The sequence below is a fragment of the Amblyraja radiata genome, chromosome 14 (genome assembly GCF_010909765.2).
Source record: "Amblyraja radiata isolate CabotCenter1 chromosome 14, sAmbRad1.1.pri, whole genome shotgun sequence".
In the NCBI taxonomy this organism is placed as follows: Eukaryota; Metazoa; Chordata; class Chondrichthyes; order Rajiformes; family Rajidae; genus Amblyraja; species Amblyraja radiata.
In genome coordinates, this window is record NC_045969.1 from 5,449,201 (window position 1) to 5,467,763 (window position 18,563).

At 47.8% G+C, this 18,563-nt stretch overlaps 1 long non-coding RNA gene across 1 annotated transcript in view; it reads right to left on the reverse strand.

Moving 5' to 3' along the window:
• LOC116980308 overlaps window positions 1-17,265 on the reverse strand; it is a 24,969-nt gene extending 7,704 nt beyond the window's left edge. Inside the window, exons 1-2 of the long non-coding RNA XR_004413923.1 lie at window positions 17,084-17,265; window positions 1,327-1,533 (exon numbers count right to left, since the gene is read on the reverse strand). This is a non-coding gene — a long non-coding RNA (uncharacterized LOC116980308). The remainder of the gene's footprint in view (window positions 1-1,326; window positions 1,534-17,083) is intronic.
• Window positions 17,266-18,563: the final 1,298 nt, after the last annotated feature.

The window sequence follows — 18,563 nt, forward strand, 5'->3', positions numbered from 1 at the left end:
TACAGGTTTGTAGGTCAATTGGCTTCGGTACAAATGTAAAATTGTCCCTCGTGCGTGTAGGATAGTGTTAATAACCATATAACAATTACAGCACGGAAACAGGCCATCTCGACCCTTCTAGTCCGTGCCGAACACGTATTCTCCCCTAGTCCCATACATCTGCGTTCAGACCATAACCCTCCATTCCTTTCCCGTCCATATAACTATCCAATTTATTTTTAAATGATAAAAACGAACCTGCCTCCACCACCTTCACTGGAAGCTCATTCCACACAGCCACCACTCTCTGAGTAAAGAAGTTCCCCCTCATGTTACCCCTAAACTTCTGTCCCTTAATTCTCAAGTCATGTCCCCTTGTTTGAATCTTCCCTACTCTCAGTGGGAAAAGCTTATCCACGTCAACTCTGTCTGTCCCTCTCATCATTTTAAAGACCTCTATCAAGTCCCCCCCCTTAACCTTCTGCGCTCCAAAGAATAAAGCCCTAACTTGTTCAACCTTTCTCTGTAACTTAGTTGCTGAAATCCAGGCAACATTCTAGTAAATCTCCTCTGTACTCTCTCTATTTTGTTGACATCCTTCCTATAATTAGGCGACCACAATTGTACACCATACTCCAAAATTGGCCTCACCAATGCTTTGTACAATTTTAACATTACATCCCAACTTCTATACTCAAATGTGCAGAGATCGCTGGCCGGCATGGACTCGGTGGGCCGAAGAGCCTGTTTCCGTGCTCTTATCTTTAAACTAAACTAAACGGAACAAAACAATCCATCCAAACCAACAATCCATCTTATTGGAACAAGGAACTGCAGATGCAATAAAACAGCACAAAGTGGTGGAGAATGTTTAAGAAAGAACTGCAGATGCTGGAAAAATCGAAGGTAGACAAAAATGCTGGAGAAACTCAGCGGGTGAGGCAGCATCTATGGAGCGAAGAAATAGGGGACGTTTCGGGTCTCGACCGCTGAGTAATTCCAGCTTTTTCTGTCTATCGTCGGTTTAAACCAGCATCTGTAGTTTCTTCCTGCACAATCTATCCTGCTATCCACCTTCATGTCACATGCACAGAAGTTACACCCTTTACCGAAGCCAAGCAGCCTCCAAACTTGTAAGCCTTTGGGGCGTGGGAGGAAACCGGAGCGCCCGGAGTCAAACCCACACAGGACACAGGGAGAACGTGCAAACCGCGTACAGACAGCACCCGTGGTCTGGATCGAACCCGGGACTCTGGTGCTGCACAATCTGCTAGCCAAAGGAAGTACAGGAACCAACTTGGGACAACGGCGTTCCCTGCTGAGTGACGGATGGTGCCATGGGCTTACTGTAGATTTCCACCCGGACGGTGGCTTCCTGAGAATTCCCATCGGCGTCAGTCACTTGGCAATGGTAGATGCCGGCATCCTCCTCGTTGGCATTGTAGATGGTCAGCCGTGATCGCACACCCTCCGTCTGCACCACCACCCGCTCGTTGGAGACAACCTTCTCCCCATCAGGGCTGTACCATTCGATGCTGATGGCTTCTCCGATAGCTGGAAGGACAAAAGACAGTAAGTCAATGCAATGAGCCATGACCAACGAAGGCGGTCACGGTGGCGCTGCGGTAGAGTCGCTGCCTTACAGCGCTGGAGACCCGGGTTGGATCCCGACTACGGCTGCTGTCTGTACGGAGTTTGTACGTAAATCCCAGAGATTTCGCACAGAGAGTGGTGAATCTCTGGAATTCTCTGCCACAGAAGGTAGTTGAGGCCAGTTCATTGGCTATATTTAAGAGGGAGTTAGATGTGGCCCTTGTGGCTAAAGGGATCAGGGGGTATGGAGAGAAGGTAGGTACAGGATACTGAATGATCAGCCATGATCATATTGAATGGTGGTGCAGGCTCGAAGGGCCGAATGGCCTACTCCTGCACCTATTTTCTATGTTTCTATGTTCTCCCCGTGACCTGCGTGGGTTTTTTCTCCGAGATCTTCGGTTTCCTCCCACACTCCAAAGACGTACAGGTTTGTAGGTTAATTGGCTTGGTACAAATGTAAAAATTGTCCCTAGTGGGTGTAGGATAGTGTTAGTGTGAGGGGATCTAAGGGCGGCGCGGACCCGGTGGGCCGAAGGGCCTGTTTCCGTGCTGTATCTCTGAACGAAACTAAACTAACGTTGAGAATATGAGAAGTTTATCCCAGTCTGAAGAAGGGTCTCGACCCTCGATGTCATCCATCCCTTCTCTCAAGAGATGCTGCCTGTCCCTCTGAGCTACTCCAGCTTTTTGTGTTAATAACCAGAAGTTTAGTTTGGTTTAGAGATACAGTGGAAACAGGCCCTTAGGCTGGCCGAGTCCAGGCCGACCAGCGATCCCCCGATCATCAGCACTACCCTACACACACGAGTGTGTCCAAGTCTATACACCAAGTCAATTAACCTACAACACTATACGCCTTTGGAGTGTGGGAGGAAACCGAACATCTCGAAGAAAACCCACGCCGGTCACGGGGAGAACGTACGTGCAAACTCCGTACAGACAGCACCCGTGGTCAGGATCGAACCCGTGTCTCTGGTGCTGTGAGGCCGCAACTCTGCCGCTGCGCCACCGTGCCGACGCTTACAGGAAAAACACAAAATGCTGGAGTAATTCAGCGGGTCAGGCAGCATCTCTGGAGAGAAGGTATGGGTGGGTCGAGACCCTTCTTCAGATCCTCTCCCGCTGAGTTACTCCAGCATTATGTCTCCATCTTCGGTGAAAACCTGCACCTGCATTTCCCGCCTACACAAAACATGGAACTCCATAGGAATGACATGAAACGCTGGAGTGTCTCAGTGGGTCAGGCAGCATCCTTGGAGAACTTGGATAGGTGATGTTGCGGGTCGGGACACTTCTTCGGAAGAGTGGTCGTACAGACAGCACCTACAGTCGGGATCGAACCTGGGTCTCTGGCGCTGTAATGCCCCTGCCCCACTTTCGCCCCTGTCCCACTTAGGAAACCTGAACGGAAACCTCTGGAGACTTTGCGCCCCACCCAAGGTTTCCGTGCGGTACCCGGAGGTTCCCGGAGGTTTTTGTCAGTCTCCCTACCTGCTTCCACTACCTGCAACCTCCGGGAACCTCACGGTGGGGCGCAAAGTCTCCAGAGGTTTCCGTTCAGGTTTCCTAAGTGGGACAGGGGCATTACAGTGCCAGAGACCCAGGTTCGATCCCGACTGTGGGTGCTGTCTGTACGGAGTTTGTACCTTCTCCCCGTGACCTGCGTGGGTTTTCCCCGGGTGCTCCGGTTTCCTTCCACTCTCCAAAGACGTGCAGGTTTGTAGGTTAATTGGCTTTGGTGAAAATGGTAAATTGCGTGTAGGATAGTGCTAGTGTGCGGGGTGGTCATTGATAGGCGAGGACTTGGTGGGCTGAAGGGCCTGTCTCCGTTCCGTATCTCTTTAAAAAAAGGATGGTGTTGCATCGACATCTTCTGCCACAGAGACGCTGATGGAACAGTTTGTTGCTGGTGAAGACCAATTGGCTTAATTCCAGCAGATAATTAGGTCTATTGATCTCGCTTGTCGAATATTTTGTTAGAACATCAGGCAATACGTAGTCAGGGACAATCTAACAGGTTCTGACTTCCTCTAATGGATATCCGGCCACTTCCTTCTATTGGGGGATGGTTTATTCTCTCTCTCTCGGCTAATTACCGCTTTCATTACGGTAATTCCTTGCAACAAGGGGCTTTTCTGCAGACTAATTGTTCCAAGTAGCAACAAGAAAAATCGTCTGATTTGTTCTCGGAGAGCGGTTCACTGTCAGTCCGAGACATTGAAGCAGGAATTTCATTGTCCTATATGGGACGGCTCCTATCCTTCTGCAGTTGCACAGAGCCCCAGTGAGACCACACCTGGAGTATTGTGTGCAGTTTTGGTCTCCTAATTTGAGGAAGGACATTCTTGCTATTGAGGGAGTGCAGCGTAGGTCCATTTTAATCTATATATTCACTGTGAAACCAAATTTTTCATGCAATAGTCTGGAGGTTTAGTTTAGCTTATTGTCATGTGTACCGAGGTACAGTGAAAAGCTTTTGTTGCATGCTATCCAGTCAGCGGAAATACAATACAGGGTTACAATTGAGTGTTTGAATAGATACAGGATAAGGGAATAATGTTTAGTGCAAGGTAAAGCCAGCAAAGTCCGCTCAAGGATGAGTTCATATCTGCATCATTGATCGACGACATCAGTGAGTTTGATCTGCTATTGTTCAAGGAGAGATATAATTAATAATGTAGCCATGAAAGTTCTGGGGAAGAGTAATCATAATTTCATCAATGTTACTTTGAGTCTGTGTTATTTTCTAGAGTCCTCCACAGTGAAGACTGAATGGGGTACTGGTTTTAGATGATCAGCCATGATCATATTGAAGGGCCGAATGGCCTACTCCTGCATCTATTTTTCTTATCTTTCTATGTTTCTATGCAAAGGAATGAATTTAGCATATTTAATGTTTCTTTGTTCAGTGTAAGTTATCTCTGGCGAGGCAAGGTCATCTCTGACCCCTCTCACCCTGGCCACAAACTCTTTGAATCACTTCCCTCTGGAAGGCGGCTCCGGACTGTCAAAGCTGCCACAGCCAGACATAAAAACAGCTTTTATCCACGAGTAGTTGCTCTACTCAACAGCCAAAAATCTGTAGCCTCCCTTTGATCTGGTATTTTGTTGGTTCACATGCTTGATCAATGGTGTTTTATCATTAATGTTTGATTATTATCAATGTTTAGTGTTTTCTGAGTCATTCGTAACTGTCACTGTATGTCATGTTGTTACTTGTGGGCGGAGCACCAAGGCAAATTCCTTGTATGTGAATACTTGGCCAATAAACTTACTTACTTACTAACTTACTTACTTATTCACCAGCCTTGTACTCCAGAGATTCCACATCGACCTCAGCCACTTTAGTCCCTATTTATACATCCATTGGAATTCTCACCAATTGCTTTGATGTTACGCAAAAAAATTCCTCTCAAAATCAATGTTCGTTTGTTTAGTTTAGTTTAGTTTATTGTCACGTGAAAAGCTTTTGTTGCCTGCTAACCAGTCAGTGGAAAGACTGTACATGATTACAATCGAGACATTTACAGTGTATAGATACACGATTAGAGAATTAACGTTTAGTGCAAGGTAAAGCCAGCAAAGGGCGACCAAAAATAGTCCGAAGGTCACTAATGAGGTAGGAAGTAGTTCAGGACTGCTTTCTGGTTGTGGTAGGATGATTCAGTTGCCTGATAACAGCTGGGAAGAAACGGTCCCTGAATCTGGAGGTGTGCGTTTTAACGCTTCTGTGCCTTTTGCCCGATGGGAGTGGGGAGAAGAGGGAGTGGCCAGGGTGCGACTCGTCCTTGATGATGCTGCTGGCCTTGCCGAGGCAGCGTGAGGTGTAGAAGGAGTCAACACGGCAGGAAAGGCCGCGCCAATCCAGTAGGTAGGCCACTGGGGGGGGGGGGGGCAAGGATGCGAGTCGAATAATAGTCGCATCCTCTCCAGGAAGCGACTGAAGGACGGTATCCCCTTTACCGTACCCTCTTCCCCCACATAAAGACATAAAAACCCCCCACAAAAAACGCTGCCCGTCCCACTGAGTTACTCCAGCAATTTGTGTGCATCTACGGATCAGATTTAGTCTGATATTCATTTCTGCCTCCCTTGGAACAATTTGTTACATGAAAGGAGCTTTCCAGGGTAATCTTGGCTTCTCTCTGCTGCACCGCATGTCGACTTCAAGGTATCGAGCCGCACAGTTGTTGCATTTGCGGGATGATAATCAATTCTCTTTTTTTTCTCCACCGGTAATTTTCCTTCAGCAGAATAGCGTGCATTGGAAACCTTTTATTCACATTGGGTTTTTTTAACCCATATTGCTCACATCTTGGCCCAGGCAACTGAAGGTTCCTTCAATTGTGTTATCCACCAGAATGAACAATCCCAGTTGAGCCTCGCGGTGAAATCTGATCAGAATCAGAATCAGAATCGCACTTCATTCGCCAAGTATGTTTTGCAACATACGAGGAATTTCATTGGCCAGGTCAGTCATACAATTAAAAGCAACAGATCACTCAAAAAAACACATTTTAACATGCGCGTCCACCACAGTGACTCCTACACATTCCTCACTGTGATGGAAGGCAAAATCAAGTTCAAGTCTCTTCCTTTTGTTCTTCCTCGGTCATGGGCCTCGAGCCCCCGTTGACGGGTTGATCTTGATTCCCGTAGCCGGCGGCGTTCAGGCCCTCCGCCCTCAGGCGATCTGCTCCCGCATAGGGGGGGATGTCAGCTCCCCTGCGCCGGGCGATCGAACCTCGCGTCTGGGCTGGTCGAACCGTCCACGACGTTGGAGCTTCCCACCTAGCCTCTCCCGACTGTGAGCTCTTGACGCTAAAGTCCGCGGTGGTCGCGGTGGGAGCGATCCCAGGCAAGGGATCAGCTGATCGATTCAGCACTTGGGGTGTCCCCCATGGAGGGAACGACGCCGACTCTGCTCCCCCTCAGAACATAACAGGGAGCTGGAAACCCTCAGCGGTTGGCGGCCCGGTGACACCGCGGTAGACTCGCTGCCTCACAGCGCCAGAGACCCGGGGTTCGAACCCGACTACGGGTGCTTGTCTGTGCGTTCTCCCCGTGACCAAAAGAGAAGATTGTCAAACAATTGTCATGAAAGATGAAGTTAATGCACTTGACAGTGGAAGACAATGGTATTCAGTCTCTGACACGGACAGGCAGTGTTTTGCTATTATTATTATTGTTCTGCATCAGAGGTTAGGTTTTCACAATTAGGTTCAATTGTGAAAAGTCCTTTGTACATCGCTGGGTATTGTTTCATGAGAGAAACATCATTGTGTAATCAGATTCAATACACAGAGCAGGGAGGTGAGGAATGGAAGAGGTGATAATCCTCACGCTACACAGTTACGGGTGGCGCAGAGGTAGAGTCGCTGCCTCGCAGCGCCAGAGACCCGGGTTCGATCCCGACCACGGCTGCCGTCTGTACGGAGATCGCACGGAATGCGTTTTCTCCGTGATCTTCCGTTTCCTCCCTTTGTAGGTTAATTGGCTTGGTATAAATGTAAAATTGTCCCTCGTGTGTGTGTGTGTGTGTGTGTGTGTGTGTGTGTGTGTGGGATAGTGTTAGTGCGCGGGGATCGCTGGTCAGCGCAGTCTTGTTGGGACGAAGGGCCTGTTTCCGCGCTGTATCTCTAAACTAAACTAAACTAAGCTAAAGATGCAGACCATTCAGCCCATCACCTCTATGCCAGCTCCCAGCCTGGCAATTGTTAGTTTATGTATCAAATGATTTCTAAATAATAATAATAACTTTATTTATATAGCACTTTTTATACAGGTCTACAAAAATTCAATTTAAAACTGTGAGGACCGAGGCGGTTAATAGCATAAAAACCACAGATTTATATAAATATTTAAGATATAAAAGTGAGAATGTTAAAGGACAAAAAACAAAAATACTGAGGTCAAATACAGAGTAAAATCAGTTAAAAGCTTGATTAAAAAGATAGGTTTTTAGCTGCCGTTTGAAAATATCAATTGAGTGAGTGGGTGTCTCTCATGGACCTCTCCGTAGGGTATTCCACAGCATGGGGGTCTCATTTACATATCTTTGTATTTATTGATTCAGCTATTCATTCATATTATTCTTATTTATTTAGACAATAGACAATGGGTGCAAGAGTAGGCCATTCGGCCCTTCGAGCCAGCACCGCCATTCAATGTGATCATGGCTGATCATCCACAATCAGTACCCCGTTCCTGCCTTTTCCCCGGATCCACTGACTCCGCTATCTTTAAGAGCCCTATCTAGCTCTCTCTTGAAAGTATCCAGAGAACTGGCCTCTGCCGCCCTCTGAGGCAGAGAATTCCACAGACTCACCACTCTCTGTGAGAAAAAGCGTTTCCCCATCCGGACTCCCCCAACATCGGGAACACGTTTCCTGCCTCTAGCTTGTCCATTGATTTATTTTTTAATTTATTTATTATACGTATTATTCAATCATCTATCTATTTGTTTATCCATCTATCCATGTATCTATTTGTCGACTTATCCATTGATGTATGTACTTGTTCATTCACATTGAGAATTTACTAAGCCGATTAACCTACAAACCTGCACGTCTTTGGAGTGTGGGAGGAAGCCGATCTCGGGGAAAACCCAGGCAGGTCACGGGAGGAACGTACAAACACCGTACAGGCCGCAGCCCATAGTCAGGATCGAACCCGGGTCTCTGGCGCTGTGAGTCAGGGACTCTACCGCTGCGCCACCGTACTGTGTTGCACTAAAATGATGACACACCTGGAGTATTGTGTGCAGTTTTGGTCCTCTAATTTGAGGAAGGACATTCTTGCTATTGAGGGAACGCAGCGTAGGTTCACCAGGTTAATTCCCGGGATGGCAGGACTGTCATATGCTGAGAGAATGGAGGGGCTGGGGTTGTATACTGGAGTTTAGAAGGATAAGAGGGAATCTTATTGAAACATATAAGATTATTGAGGGTTTGGACACGCTAGTGGCAGGAAACATGTTCCCAATGTTGGGGGAGTCCAGAACCAGGGGCCACAGTTTAAGAATAAGGGGTAGGCCATTTAGAACGGAGACGAGGAAACACTTTTTCTCACAGAGAGTTGTGAGTCTGAGGAATTCTCTGCCTCAGAGGGTGGTGGAGGCCGGCTCACTGGATACTTTCAAGAGAGTGCTAGATAGGGCTCTTAAAGATAGCGGAGTCAGGGGATATGGGGAGAAGGCAGGAACGGAGTACGGATTGTGGATGATCAGCCATGATCATATTGAATGGAGGTGCTGGCTCGAAGGGCCGAATGGCCTACTCCTGCACCTATTGTCTATAATGATCTTTTCCATTCGTCACCTCTCTACTCTGAGTTGTGTATTGAATCTGATTACAGTTTCTCTCATGTAACAATACCCACTGATGAACAAAGGACTTGTCAAAATTAAATCTAATCTCTGATGCGCAACAATGATATTAACAAAACACTGCCTGCCTGTCGGTGTCAGAGACTGAATGGCATTGTTTTCAAGTGCATTAACCTCATCCTTCATGTAATTGTTCGACAATCTCCTCTTTTGTTTCGACATCAGGCACAAAATGCTGGAGTAACTCAGCGGATCAGGCAGCATCTCTGGAGAGAAGGAATGGGCGACCTTTTTCGGGTCGAGACCCTTCGTCGGAGTGAGGTGAGAGGGAGACAATAGGCAATAGACAATAGATGCAGGAATAGGCCATTCGGCCCTTCGAGACATAAAGATATAGAAGGATAAGGTGTAATTATAGGAAGGATGCCAACAAAATACAGAGAGTACAGAGGAGATTTACTAGAATGTTGCCTGGGTTTCAGCAACTAAGTTACAGAGAAAGGTTGAACAGGTTATGTCTTTATTCTTTGGAGCACAGAAGGTTAAGGGGGGACTTGATAGAGGTCTTTAAAATGATGAGAGGGATAGACAGAGTTGACGTGGATAAGCTTTTCCCATTGGGAGTAGGGAAGATTCAAACAAGAGGACATGAATTGAGAATTATGGGACAGAAGTTTAGGGGTAACATGAGGGGGAACTTCTTTACTCAGAGAGTGGTAGCTGTGTGGAATGAGCTTCCAGTGAAAGTGGTGGAGGCAGGTTCGATTTTATCATTTAAAAATAAGTTGGATAGGTATATGGACGGGAAAGGAATGGAGGGTTATGGTCTGAGTGCAGATAGATGGGACTAGGGGAAAATAAGTGTTCGGCACGGACTTGAAGGGCCGAGATGGCCTGTTTCCGCGCTGTAATTGTTATATGGTTATATGGTTATAAGGTGTGAAAACCCAGATCAAAGCAGACAATGTTCAAGGAAATGTAGAACGGTTCGTTGTTCGCTGCGGGGAAGGTGACAACGCGGCTTACAATCAGTAATATTTAATCTGGAGGACAGTGATTCTCTTGTCTTCCAGCATCACACTAGAGATTAAAATCCCTTTCTGGTTTGGTCTGTGTCAGTCACTCATGGTCATAGAGTCGTAGAGGCTTACAGCATGGAAACAGGCCCGTCGGCCCAAATTGCCCACACCGACCAACATGTCCCAGCTACACTATTCCCAAATTGTAGTCGCACCCCCAATGTCCTTTAGGCTGACGTTTTCAGTGAGCAATAAAAGAGAAAGGCGCTGGAAACAACCAGCAGGTCAGGCAGCATCTGCGGGGAGAGAAACGTTTCAGGGTCGGGCGGCACGGTGGCGCAGCGGTAGAGTTGCTGCCTCGCAGCGCCGAAGACCCAGGTTCGACCCTGACTACGGGCGCTGTCTGTACGGAGTTTGTGTACGTTCTCCCCGTGACCTGCGCGGGTTTACCCCGGGTGCTCCGGTTTCCTCCCACACTCCGAAGACGGGCAGGTTTGTAGGTTAATCGGCTTGGTGTAAATGTAGAAATTGTCCCCTAGTGTGTGCAGGATAGTGTTAGTGTGTTTGCAGGTTTTTTTGTTTTTTTTAATCAAAAAATTTATTCAATTATTAAAAAATAATATTACACTATAATAAAACAAACCAGAACCCACCACCATAATACAATATACCCTTAATAAACATATATCCTTAATAAACTACTGCACAACTATGTTACAATCCTTATTGAGGATACATTCAACACTCTGCGGAGACCAGCGTTCCCGGAACTCCCCCAGGGTGCCCGTGGACAGGGCGTAGTCCCTTTCTAACCCCACCCGGGCACGGACGTATCCCCGGAGGTGTTTGCACGTTTGTAGGCTAATTGTCTTGGTACAAATGTAGAAATTGTCCCTAGTGTGCGTAGGATAGTGTTAGCATGCGGGGGGGATCGCTGGTCGGCGCGGACTCGGTGGGCCGAAATGCCCGTTTACGTGCCCTATCTGCATACAGTCTCCTAATTTGAGGAAGGACATCCTTGTAATTGAGGCAGTGCAACATAGGTTCACGAGATTGATCCCTGGGATGGCGGGACTGTCATATGAGGAAAGATTGAAAAGACTAGGCTTGTATTCACTGGAGTTTAGAAGGATGAGGGGACGTCTTATAGAAACATATAACATTATAAAAGGACTGGACAAGCTAAATGCAGGAAAAATGTTCCCAATGTTGGGCCAGTCCAGAACCAGGGGCCACAGTCTTAGAATAAAGGGGAGGCCATTTAAGACTGAGGTGAGAAGAAACGTTTCGCGCAGAGAGTTGTGAATTTGTGGAATTCCCTGCCACAGAGGGCAGTGGAGGCCAAATCACTGGAGGGATTTAAGAGAGAGTTAGATAGAGCTTTAGGGGCTAGTGGAATCAAGGGATATGGGGAGAAGGCAGGCACGGGTTATTGATTGGGGACGATCAGCAATGATGGCAATGAATGGCGGTGCTGGCTCGAAGGGCCAAATGGCCTCTTCCTGCACCTATTTTCTATGTTTCTATCTCCAAACTAAACTAAACTAGACTAATTCTTTCGCTTCAACTCAGTCCTCCGCCTTGTGAAGTCTTAGTTGAGAAGTTGTCTCCTTGAAATGACGATAAGTAAAAAATCTGCGAGGTATAAGGGTGGGAGACGGCAAGATTGAAGCAGTCGGAAGGATCAGCAGAAGAGGGGGGGTGATGGAATCAGTCCATGTGAATGAATTAAAGGGATAGATAAAAATTCTTCAGAACAAGTGTTCTCCGTGGTCAATGATCTGGATGGATCAGCTCATATGTTTTTTTAAAAAACAGCTTGACTTCGTTAAATTTCATTTTTAACCGAATCCCTTAAACAATGACTGTGTGCGTCTATATTTTATTTTTTGGATTTTGTCTTTTATCAAAGTGATTATCTTTACAAGCTAGCTGTTTGTTTCATAAAAAACGGCTGCTTCTAAAGTCACCGCGGGGAGCTGAACTACAAAGTAACGTTCACAACACAATCTCATAAATAGAAACGGCACAGTGGGAAACGGAGCTGTGAGAGCAACCTCATTACAGCACACCGCGCACACGGGCAGGAATTGAAATGTGTGCAGCGTGTTACAGAGGGGGAGAGTCTGTCTCTTCAGTGTTGGGCCTGTGTCAGTCTCTTCACCGATCGAGAGATGCTGTTTATTAATCTACTGAAATAAATCCTCAGGGATAAAGTTACAGCCTCAATGCTGAGGCTCGATAACGTACAAAAACATCGAAACATGGGACAATAGGCGCAGGAGTAGGCCTTTCGGCCCTTCGAGCCAGCACCGCCATTCGATATGATCATGGCTGATCATCCAAAATCAATATCCCCCCCCCCCCCCCGTTCCTGATTTTTCCCCATATCCCTTGATTCCGTCAGCCCGAAGAGCTATGTCCAACTCTTTCTTGAATACATCCAGGGAATTGGCCTCCACTGCCTTCTGTGGCAGAGAATCCCACAGGTTCACAACTCTGAAAAAGTTTTTCCTCATCTCAATCCTAAATGGCCTACCACTTATTCTTAAGCTGTGACCCCTGGTTCTGGACTCCCCCAAACATCGGGAACATTTTTCCTGCATCTAGCCTGTCCAATCCTTTAAGAATTTTATAAGTCTCTATAAGATGCCCTCTCATCCTTCTAAATTCCAGCGAATACAAGCCCAGTCGACCCATTCTTTCATCGTATGTCATAAGGCGCTGGTCAGGCCACATTTGGAATCTTGTGAGCAGTTTTGGGCACCGTATCTGAGGAAGGATAGTGCTGGCTGTGGAGGTCCAGAGGAGGTTTACAAGAACGATCCCAGGAATGACAGGGGTTAACCTATGATGAGCGTTTGTCGGCACTGGGCCTGCACTCGCTGGAGTTTAGAGGAATGAGGGGGGGGGACCTCATTGAAACATACAGAATAGTGAAAGGCTTGGATAGAGTGGATGAGGAGAGGATGTTTCCACTAGTGGGAGAGTCTAGATCCAGAGGTCATAGCCTCAGAATTAAAGGACGTTCTTTTAGGAAGGAGGTGAGGAGAAATTTCTGTAGTCAGAGGGTGGTACTGTGGAGGCCAAGTCAATGGATATTTTTAAGGCAGAGATGTATAGATTCTTGATTAGTATGGGTGTCAGAGGTTATGGGGAGAAGGCAGGAGAATAGGGTTAAGAGGGAGAGATAGATCAGCCATGATTGAATGGCGGAGTAGACTTGATGGGCTGAATGGCCTAATTCTGCTCTTATCACTTAAGATCTTACGATCTTTTGATAGTGCCAGTGTACGGGGATCGGTGGTCGGTGTGGATCGGGTGGGCCGAAGGGCCTGTTTCCGCGCTGTATCTCTAAACTAAAAAGCTAACATGGCCTTTCTTGGCTGGGCGGTTACTCAGATGCACACATGACCTGATGCACTAGCAATTTCATCTGGGAGAAAATATAAAGTGCTGGAGTAACCAAGTGGGGTCAAGGCAGCATCTGTTGAGAAATTGATGGAAAGGTGACATCTCGGGCTGGGACCCTTCCTCGTGTGTATGCCGAGTGTCTTGCTCATCTTTGGGGCAGCACAGTGGCGCAGCGGTAGAGTTACTACCTCGCAGCGCCAGAGAACCGGGTCTCGATCCTGGCTACGGGGGGGGGGGGGGGCTGTCTGTACGGAGTTTGCACGCTCTCCCTGTGACTGCGCGGGGGTTTTCTCAGGGTGCACCAGACTCCTCCCACATCCCGAAGGCGTGCGGGTTTGTAGGCGAATTGGCCTCTGTAAAGTTTATCCCAGCGAGTAGGATAGAAATAGTGGACAATAGACAATAGACGCAGGAGTAGGCCATTCGGCCCTTCGAGCCAGCACCGCCATTCAATGTGATCGTGGCTGATCATCCCCAATCAGTACCCCGTTCCTGCCTTCTCCCCATATCCCCTGACTCCGCTATCTTTAAGAGCCCTATCTAGCTCTCTCTTGAAAGTATCCGGAGAACTGGCCTCCACCGCCCTCTGAGACAGAGAATTCCACAGACTCACAACTCTCTGTGTGAAAAAGGGGGGGGGGGGGGGGAGGGGATCGCTGGTGGGCGCGGACGGGGTGGGCTGAAGGGCCTGTTTCCACGCAGTATCTCTAAAACTAAAAACTAAAGGACACTCCACCATTTTTCTCTTTTCATTGCCGATTGTCCTCACACTGATTTGTGTACAAGGACACCCTTACCCACTGAACAGCAATGACCTTGTCCAATTGCTTGCCGTTTGATAAAGTGGATGGTCTTGTATTATTAATGCAGCTGTTCGTTCTTAATTAAAGCACAAATGTATGTCGCATATTCAATGTCCTGCGATCTGCAATGACACCTCACAAGAACACTAACAGACAAAATCCCAGGCTGAGCTGTGTAAGCACAAATTAGATTAGATAACATCATTCCCTTTCAGAACTAGCCGCTGAAACTGTTTCCATTTCACTTCCAGACGTCAAATTCCAGTTCTCACACATGAGCGCTATAGAAAGATAGGCAAATACTTGCAGGAGTGGGACATTCGGCCCTTCGAGCCAGCACCGCCATTCAATATGATCATGGCTGATCATCCAAAATCAGTACCCCACTCCGGCTTTCTCCCCATATCCCTTGATTCCCTTAGCCCTAAGAGCTCTATCTAACTCTCTCTTGAAAACATCTTAACCTTTTTTGCACCAGTACGCGCATACGTGAACAAAATACTGTATGTGGTATGTACCTTTGTTAGGTTCCTAAACATGGGCTCAACAAATTGATATTTTATTTGTGTCACCTTCATGACCCCCGGCAAAGCCTCAAACGACCCCCCCTAGGGGGTCACGCCCCCCCAGGTTAAGAACCACTGCCTTAAACCTAGGTGCTCTGGTCCTCGATTCCCCTTCTCTGGGCAATAGACTCTGTGCGTCTACCTGATCTATTCCTCTCAAGATTTTATACACCGCTATAAGATCACCCCTCATCCTCCTCACTCCTAGGAACTTTCCTATCCACGCACTTACCCAAATGTGTTTGCAATGTTGCTCTAGTACTTTAGCACAGTGCTTTAGTCAGAGGGTGGTGAACCTGTGGAATTCATTGCAGTGGAGACCAAGACAGTGGATATTTTTTAATAATAGATTCTTGATTAGTACGGTTGTCAGAGGTTATGGGGAGAAGGCAGGGGAATAGGGTTAGGAGGGAGAGATAGATCAGCCATGACTGAATGGCGGAGTTAGACTTGATGGGCCGAATGGCCTAACTCTGCTCCTATCACCTATATGACCTTATGACCTTCTGTACCTCAAAGATTCTCGTTGTTGGAGAATCAAGGAGTGATACAGCGTGGAAACAGGCCCTATGGCCCAACTTGCCCACATCGGCCAACGTTGGTAGATCAGCTATCATTGAGTGGTGGAGTAGACTTGATGGGCCGAATGGCCTATTTCTGCTTCTTATAACGCATGAATATCCATCCCGTACACGTGTTTGGGAAGACCAGCGTGATGGATATTCAGGCTACCTTGGGGCCGTCGGCCTACGAACAGTTCTCAGGAACAGAGCCCTGCCCCAGCCTGGCCAAGACCTGCATTGGCCAAAACAGTGCTAGGATCTCTCGATAAACGATAGGGGTAGGACATAATTCCTATGAGAGCAGGAGGCTGAGGGGTGATCTTATGTACATGAGGGGAATATGTACATGAGGGGAATAGGTCAGGGATCAGGAGATCACATGAGAGACTGTGTACAAGATCGAGAGTGGATTAGATCGGTTAAAGACACAGATTCCTTTGCCCAGAGTAGGGGGGTCGAGAACCGGAGGACATAGGTAAAAAGTGAGGGGGGGGGGGGGGGGGGGGGGGGAGCGAGGGGGGAAGCTTTAATAGGAATCAGAGGGGTAACTTTTTCACACAAGGGGTGGTGGGTGTAAGGAACGAGCTGCCAGAGGAGGTGGTTGAGACAGGGACTCTCACAATATTTAAGAAGCATTTAGACAGGTACATGATTTGGACAGGTGTGGAGGGATTTGGGCCTAACGCAGGCAGGTGGGACTAGTGTGGATGGGAGCATGTTGGTCGGCGTGGGCAAGTTGGGCTGAAGGGCCTGTTTCCACTCTATACGACTCTACCACTCTCTGTGTAGGAAAGAACCACAGATGCTGGTTTAAATCGAAGGTAGACACAAAATGCTGGAGTAACTCGGCGGGTGAGGCAGCATCTCTGGAGAGAAGGAACGGGCGACGTTTCGGGTCGAGACCCTTCTTCAGACTGATGTCAGGGGAGGGGGTGGGACAAAGATAGGATGTAGTCGGATTCAGGAAGAACTGGGAAGGGGAAGGGGATGGAGAGAGAAAGCAAGAGCTATCTGAAGTTAGAGAAGTCAATGTTCATATCAATGTTCCAACTTCATCTACTGTATCCGCTGTTCCAGGTGTCAACTTCTCTACATCGGTGAGACCAAGCGGATCTGAACACCACCGCCCAGTCCGTCTTAACCTACCTGATCTCCCGGTGGCTTCAGCACTTCAGCTCAAAGATCAAGCAAGCAAGCAAGCAAGCAAGATCAAGCAAGCAAGCAAGATAGACCACTCCTTCTAAATGCAATGGGCTGACGTGCAGTACGCAACGGAGCGGAAAGTGGGCCTTCTTTTCATCCATTTCAGTAACCCGACCCGACCCGACCCGACCCGACTCGACTCGCAGTGTAATCAACGTTGCGGGGGAACAGTTTGTGTTAATAAATTATAATTCTGAAAATGAGGAGAAGATTTTTCCCAAATAACTTTTATTTTTACGAGGATGTTTCCGTAACCGGCTTCCGTCTCCGCACTAGTTATCTTTGCTCCGCTACGGGATCTTTGGTGCGGAGACGGAATCCGGTTACGGGAATGGGGCCAAAAATTACCCATGACCGTACTACGTCCTTTTTCGTCAAGTGATCTATCTTGCTCGCTATAGGATCTTTGCTTCAACTCCCCCTCCCATTCCCGATCTGACCTTTCTGTCCTGGGGCCTCCTCCGTTGTCAGGGTGAGCCCCAGCGCAAATTGGAGGAGCAGCGCCCCGTATTTCGCTTGGGCGGTTTACGCCCCAGCGGGACGAACAGCGCCTCCTCTGACTTCTCGACGCCTCTCTCTGTGACTCTGTTACCGTGGTGATCTTTGCACCTACCTGTGCACGTGAAGAACTTGGATTCGCCCACACTGAGTTCCACTTTGCCCAGAGAAATTGTCACTTGAAGGACGGCTAGATAAAAGACAAGAGATAAAAATCAATTCATTTGAAGATTTAATGGAGCCCAGATTGCAGTCTGGGCCTCATCCCCCAGCCATTGATCTTTCTTCCATCCACCCCTCTCTCACTCTCTCTCGGTTCAAACGAACCTAACACAAAAGTCAATAATACACTGTGACAATCTACTTGTGCTGCTCGGAGGACAGGAGGCAAGCAGAGCGCTTGCACTGAGATAGAGATAAATGGAATTTGTTGAAATTGTTTTTTCGACACAACAAGGGCTGGTTCTGAAATGATCGCCAGCTGTTACCCAGATTGAGACGCCAATGCAGCCTGAAGATTAAGACAAAAATAAAAAACACACACACACTCCCAGTCTGTAATCAAAGATGCCTTTCATTCTCTGTCAGAGCCCAGTGTGTTCACTATTTTTAATCAGGGTACCTGCAAACGCTTTGAGATGTTACACGTGAAAATAATCAATGGCAAATTGTCTACGCGCTCCGGGTTCGGTACGGTGGCGCAACGGTAGAGTTGCTGCTTTGCACCGCTAGCAGCGCCGGAGACCCGGGTTCGACCCCGGCTACGGGTGCTGTCTGTGTGGAGTTTGCACGTTTTCCCCATGACCACAAGATCTGCGGTTTCCTCCCGCACTCTAAAGGCGTACCGGTTTGTAGGTTCATTGGCTTTAGTGTAAATGTAACTTGTCCCACGTGGGATGAATAAAGTTCTATTGTATCGTATCATATCGTGTGTAGGGTAGAACTAGTGTGTGGGTGATCGCTGGTCCTGTTTCCGCGCCGTAACTCTAGACCAAACTAAACCAAACTGGACTTGATGGGCCGAATGGCGTAATACTTCTCCTACAACTTAGAAAGGTAGACACAAAATGCTGAAGTAACTCAGCGGGTGAGGCAGCTTCTCTGGAGAGAAGAAATGGGCGATGTTTCGGGTTGAGACCCTTCTTCAGACATAAACTTGTGAACTGTCTGCGCAGAGTTTGCACGTTCTCCCCGTCGCCGCGTGGGTTTCAAGGACTGGTAGGTTAATTGGTTTCTGTAAATTGTCCCTCGTGTGTGTAAGGTAGAACTACTGTACGGGAGATCGCTGGTCGGCGCGGACTCGGTGGGCCTAAGGGCCTGTTTCCGCGCTGTATCTCTGAAACTAAATCGAAAACGAAAGTGATATCGGAGAGGAGTTTCCAGAGTGACGCCTGGTCCAGAGACTTAAGGCCCTGTACCACTTGGCCGTCATTTGCGCCTCATATGTAAAATAGGTCGATGCGTCGTGATGCGAGATGTCGCGTGCAAATCACGCGTCAGCACAGCCATCTGGTGCGCGTGACGTCATTAGAATACCTTGCGGCACGCGGCGACGCATGGTTATGGACGTTGACACACGGGTGATGTAACCATGC